The sequence below is a fragment of the Ranitomeya variabilis genome, chromosome 2 (assembly GCF_051348905.1).
Source record: "Ranitomeya variabilis isolate aRanVar5 chromosome 2, aRanVar5.hap1, whole genome shotgun sequence".
Classification (NCBI taxonomy): Eukaryota; Metazoa; Chordata; class Amphibia; order Anura; family Dendrobatidae; genus Ranitomeya; species Ranitomeya variabilis.
In genome coordinates, this window is record NC_135233.1 from 1,004,216,730 (window position 1) to 1,004,222,536 (window position 5,807).

The 5,807-nt window shown below is 44.7% G+C and overlaps 1 long non-coding RNA gene across 1 annotated transcript; it reads right to left on the bottom strand.

Moving 5' to 3' along the window:
• Positions 1 to 2,388: 2,388 nt before the first annotated feature.
• Positions 2,389 to 5,593, bottom strand: LOC143810122 (uncharacterized). The gene is made up of 4 exons (XR_013222660.1): positions 5,078 to 5,593; positions 4,820 to 4,938; positions 3,444 to 3,754; positions 2,389 to 2,782 (listed from the first exon to the last, which is right to left on the bottom strand). It is a non-coding gene; the product is annotated as an uncharacterized LOC143810122 (long non-coding RNA).
• Positions 5,594 to 5,807: the final 214 nt, after the last annotated feature.

Here is a 5,807-nt window from a genome sequence, read left to right on the forward strand (position 1 = left end):
CTTATTGACACCTCTCCATTACTAAGCCGGCTTAATGTCACCTTACAATAGGAAGGTGACATTAACCACTCATTACCCCACTTGCCAGCGCTACAGGGCAAGTGGGAAGAACCGGGCAAAGCTCCAGAATTGGTGCATCTAATAGATGTGCCTTTTCTGGGCAGCTGCGGGCTGCTGTTTTTAGGCTAGGGGGGGCCCATATCCATGGCCCCTTACCAGCCTGAGAATAGCAGCCCGCACCTGTGAGTTTTGCCAGGTTGGTTTAAAAATATAGGGTGGACCCCACGTCATTTTTTTCTTTCATCCCTTCTCCCCTGCTCGCCAGCCAAGCAGGTGACAAGGGATGACAGCCGGCTTCAGCACCACACGCAGGGGAACAGCGGCTTACAGTAGCGTTGCTTTCCCCGCAGCCGTCCGTGCACATGGAGGACATTGTACACTGTTCTCCGTGTGCACGTGTGTGGCACATAAAAAAAAAAATTACAGCCATTTTGACTGGGATTTTCAAAATGAATGCATCAACCTCATTGGTTCTAAGGGATCCCTTTAATAATGTAATAAAAAGGAGAGAAAAAAGCCACTGCTACAAGAATGCACACCACCAATTATATATATGTAACAACATACAACACTTTATTGGCAAAATAAAAACAATTAAAAACAACAACATGCACCACTGTGAGACCCCTGGATACAAAATAGCTATATATATATATAAATGATAAATATACAGCCTGTCCATAGACCAGTATAAAACAGCAAAGCAAAACACTACAATAAATGGCACCATATAAATCTACCTATCGGCTCATGGGGTTACTATACCCTGCATACAGTATAATGACTGTCTATCCCCAAAAGAAAATCGATAAATGACCACAGGGCCACCCATGTACTGATAGAAAAAGAAATATCCACCCCAAAATAGAGCCAATAGGATAAATATGTGAATCTGATACAAACCGGCCTCTAGATGGACAGGCTGAAATGTCCAGGAGGCCCAGTGGTGGTGGCCCCACGCGTATCGCCTCCCAGGTGAGGCTTCGTCAGGGGAATTAGGCCTTAGCCAATACACAAGTGTATATATACAGGTCATAAGTGTTTTAATAGCTTACCGGTGTGCTGAACCATGTGAACATATGCTCAAAATCGGCGTGAAGCCCCGAAACCGGAAGTGACGATCCGTAAGGGCTATAAAAAAGTCCACGCCCATGTAAGGGATGTCCGGCCGTATAATAGAGAACGCCTGCGCAGACAGGCTCCAACGGAGCCCTGCTGCTAAACTGACCGCGCCTGCGTGTAATCTCCAGTTCATATGGGGCATAACAGAGCGCGCCTGCGCAGACAAGCTCCATACGGAGCCCTACTGATAGACAGACTGCGCCTGCGTGTGTGCTCCAATTCATACGGGGCATGATAAGACCTACAAGATACGCCTGTATAAAGAGATCCATCCAAATTGCTCGCATATAACGTGCCTGCATGAATTTGTGTACCCATATGAAATGAGCAGACATAAGAACGGCGCGCATGCGCAAGGCAGTAAAGCATCTGTCAGACCCCATATGGGGCCATACAGATGGAGATGATAAAGGGGTTTGATTCCAGTATGGAGCCATATGGGGAGCCATGGAAAAAGTAGGAAACCAGGTATTCGAGGCCAGTGCGCGTCCGCAACTGGCCAGGGCAAAAAGGGGGGGGGGGGGGGAAAGGAAAAATCATGCCATGACCAATCTCACACCACATCTGTCCATGCATAAAAAGGAGATACACACCTGACACCCACTCACATATATACATATCTCCCCGGGGATACAACAACCAACATGCTCACCTGACCCATTCAACTGGATACTATTATAAACAATTAGTTTCATATAGAAAAGTTATTTATTAATATTATATTGTGCACATAAATAGATACTTAGATACAATAATTTATACAATTGATATATCCCACACCTCCATGGGGGATACCCAGGCTGGTAGAAAAGGACCTAAAGAACTCCCCATATAAAATAAAATAAAGTATGTGGACATATGAATATCACTTATCATGACCCCGCGGTCCCTTGATAAGGACCTAGGGACCTATCTATAGTACCAAATAACTTAATAATAAAATATTTAATATAATATGATGTAGCATAGGAACCCAACCAAACTTGAGTGTAATATCCTAAATGAGAGATCCGATGTGCATGGCATACCCCAACCCATCAAGCTGCCCCCATGAGCCAATCAAACATCTCAAATACCCCCATGAGCCAGAAAAACCAGAATCCTGAGACCAACATGATGACAACACGGGTAACACCTATATTGACATGGTGATGGCCACAGTCCATGAAGATCTCAACTCCAAAATCCTATTCCAACGGGGTAAAGTCCAGATAAAGTGCATAATACATGATCCATACAAATCCAGGATGGTAGTTATAATTCATTCAACGTTCCAGCTCCTCAGGATAACCATATATACAAATGGTCCAGGATTAGTCCATGATGAATACTCCATATATATCCAAGATTCCGTATATACATGCTCCATACAAATCCAGGATGGTAATTATAGTTCATTCAACGTTCCAGCTCCTCAGGATAACCATATATACAAATGGTCCAGAATTAGTCCATGATGAATACTCCATATATATCCAAGATTCCGTATATTGTACATGAGCGTCCTCACTCCATAAATAGGATATACATGCCGGTAATCATTAAGCCAAGAATATATGTTAACCAAGGAATCCGGTGAATAATAGCTCCTCGTTCAAACCTGCGGGGGTAACAGATCCCAAATTAAAAATCCACCGCGATTCTACTTGAAGCAACCGTTTCTTAGGAGAACCCCCCCTCTCAGAAATAAAGATCTTCTCTAGTCCAACCACCCGTATATTAGTGGTGCTACCCGAATGACATGTAAGAAAATGGGTCGCTACTGGGGTCAGGGTCCTGCCTTTCTCAGCATCACTTCTGGCCAGATTGATTGTTGAAAAATGCTTTTGGACCCTCCGTCGTAGTTCCTGGGAGGTCTGGCCCACATAGACCATTTGACATGGGCAAATAAGCGCATAGATTACAAATCTGGTTCTACAGTTTATATACCCCCCCAGTTTGTATGTTTGACCGTCAGCGGGATTCCGAAAGGACTCTCTGACTGGACCCATGTGAGGACAGATATTGCAGTCCCCACATGGGAATGACCCCCTAAGTCTGACTCCTCGATTGAGTCTAGTTGTCTGTCGTTTATAATGGCTCCTGACCAGGAGATCCCTGAAGTTGGGCGCTCTCCTGGCCACAAGCATGGGTCGTTCACCCACAATATTGGACGTATTCAGGTCCGTAGTAAGGATACCCCAATGTTTTCGTAAAATACATCCAAGTTGTGACCAGTGGGTATTATAATTAGTTATAAACTTGGGTGTTTTATCCCATACCTTAGGTTCCGTATTTAGCAGGGACTCTTGCGTCTGGGTCCTCGCCCTCTGGAATGCCCGGGATATACATCTCTGGGGGTATTTTCTTTCCTTAAAACGGGAGGTCAGTGCCAGAGCCTCAGTTTTAAAGTCCTCCTCCCGTGTGCAATTCCTTCGTGATCTCAAAAATTGTCCAATAGGGACTCCATATTTAGTGTGCTGAGGATGGAAGCTTCTGAAGTCCAGGAGGCTGTTAGTCGCTGTTGGTTTACGATATAGCTTTGTAATAATAGCACCATCTTCCATCATGACTTCTAAATCCAAAAACGTGACTGAGGAGGAAGATATTGAGTATGTTAGAAAAATGTTGAGTGGATTATTATTCAACAGCTCTATAAAACTCCTACACTCAGCCTCAGTTCCTGACCACACGAAGAAAACATCGTCAATAAAGCGCATCCAATGGTGCACCTTGTCCTTAAACTTGTCAAGTTCATATACCCTGGTAGCCTCCCACCATCCTAAAAACAGGTTGGCGAGTGCCGGGGCACACCTCGCCCCCATGGCCACACCGGAGGTTTGGAGGTAGTATGTCCTATCAAATATGAAATAATTGTGTTTGAGAACAAACTCCATGAGGTCCACGATCAGAGAGTCGTGCATTCTGTCAGAATGCCCTAACTGATCCAAAAAATAGAGGACTGCCCTAACTGCGTCATCATGTGCGATGTTCGAGTAGAGAGCTTCTACGTCACACGTGACCAATAACGTGTCAGATGGCAACACCATACCCTGACTCCTCTTGATGAAATGGGAAGAGTCCAATATAAAGGAGGGTAGTGTCTTAACAACAGGCTGCAAAAAATGGTCCACGTAAACGCAAACCTTTTCGCATAGGCTTCCAATACTCGCCACTATTGGACGGCCGGGAGGTTTGCAAAGATCCTTATGCACCTTGGGGAGCATATAGAAGGTGGCTATAGTTGGATCCTCCACCCACATGAAATTAAATTCATGGCCATTAATGATCCCCAAGTCCCGAGCCTTTTCCAAAAGACCTCTCAATTTGGCTGAAAACACTCCTGTTGGATCCGATGGCAATTTTCTATAAAAAAGAGTGTTATTCAGCTGACGGTGGGCCTCCTCCAAATAGAGGGCATGTGGCCACAAGACCACATTGCCCCCTTTATCAGCCTCTTTGATTAGGAAGGCAGGATTAGACTTCAAATTCATAATGGCCCGTTGTTCATCCTTCCCAAGATTATTTGATGTTCCCGTGAGGGGACGTAGTTGGAGAATATCCTTCTTAACCAGCTCAAAGAACACTCTTATAGCCGGTACCAATGAAAAGGGGGGAGCCACCATAGACTTGTTTTTATGGGGAAAGCGATCCTTACCACTATCGATGGTGTCCTCTTGTAATAAATGTAGTAGATCCTGTAGTACTCGTTGGTCCGTCTGATCCAATCCATTCCTGTCTTGTGGCCTGCTATGCAGAACTTGCAAAACCAAACATCTACAAAATAAATACAGGTCTTTAACCAATGTAAATTTATCAACCTTTTGTACAGGGGAAAATGTCAAACCCCTTTCTAACACAGATAGCTCCACCGAAGTAAGGTGGTGTTCAGATAGGTTGATAATCTGCAATTTACCTGATGGTCCATGTAGAGCAGGTGGCGGGATCTCGGACTCAATTGGTAACTCTAGTTGTGGAAGAATTTCTGTCGTCTCGGTGTTCTGCGGCCTCCAAATCTGGTGAACCGTCGGGGAGGTTGGGTGGCGTTTACGGCCCCTTCTGACCCTATGTCGGGTTCGCTTTCGGCCGATGATAAAAAATCACTGCCTGACGTGTTATATGCCCCTCCCTCTCCTTTAGATGTCCCTGGTGCTGCCCCAGAGTACTTGGGTATTTGTGGTGCCTGTCTACGGTTACCCTGGTGTTTCCATTGGAACGCTTGTTGGGAATCAAAGTCCCTCCGATCTCTGAAAAATTTGGATCTTTTTTTATCCCTTATATCATGATCATATTTATCCAAAGTATCTTTAAGTCTGATTTTAAAAGGCTGAACTTGCATTTTGTCGTCATAGATAAGTAATTTGGATTCCAGGTCCTTAATTCGACTTTTAGTATTCATTAGTAACTCCCTATCATGCTCAAGGAGCATGTTCATAATGATATTTGAGCAACGCAACAGTCCCTGTTCCCATGTAGACCGAAAGGTCTCAGAAGGCTCCCAAGCAGGATAAATGGGGACCCTGAGGCTTTCCCCGCAGCCGTCCGTGCACATGGAGGACATTGTACACTGTTCTCCGTGTGCACGTGTGTGGCACATAAAAAAAAAAATTACAGCCATTTTGACTGGGATTTTCAAAATGAATGCA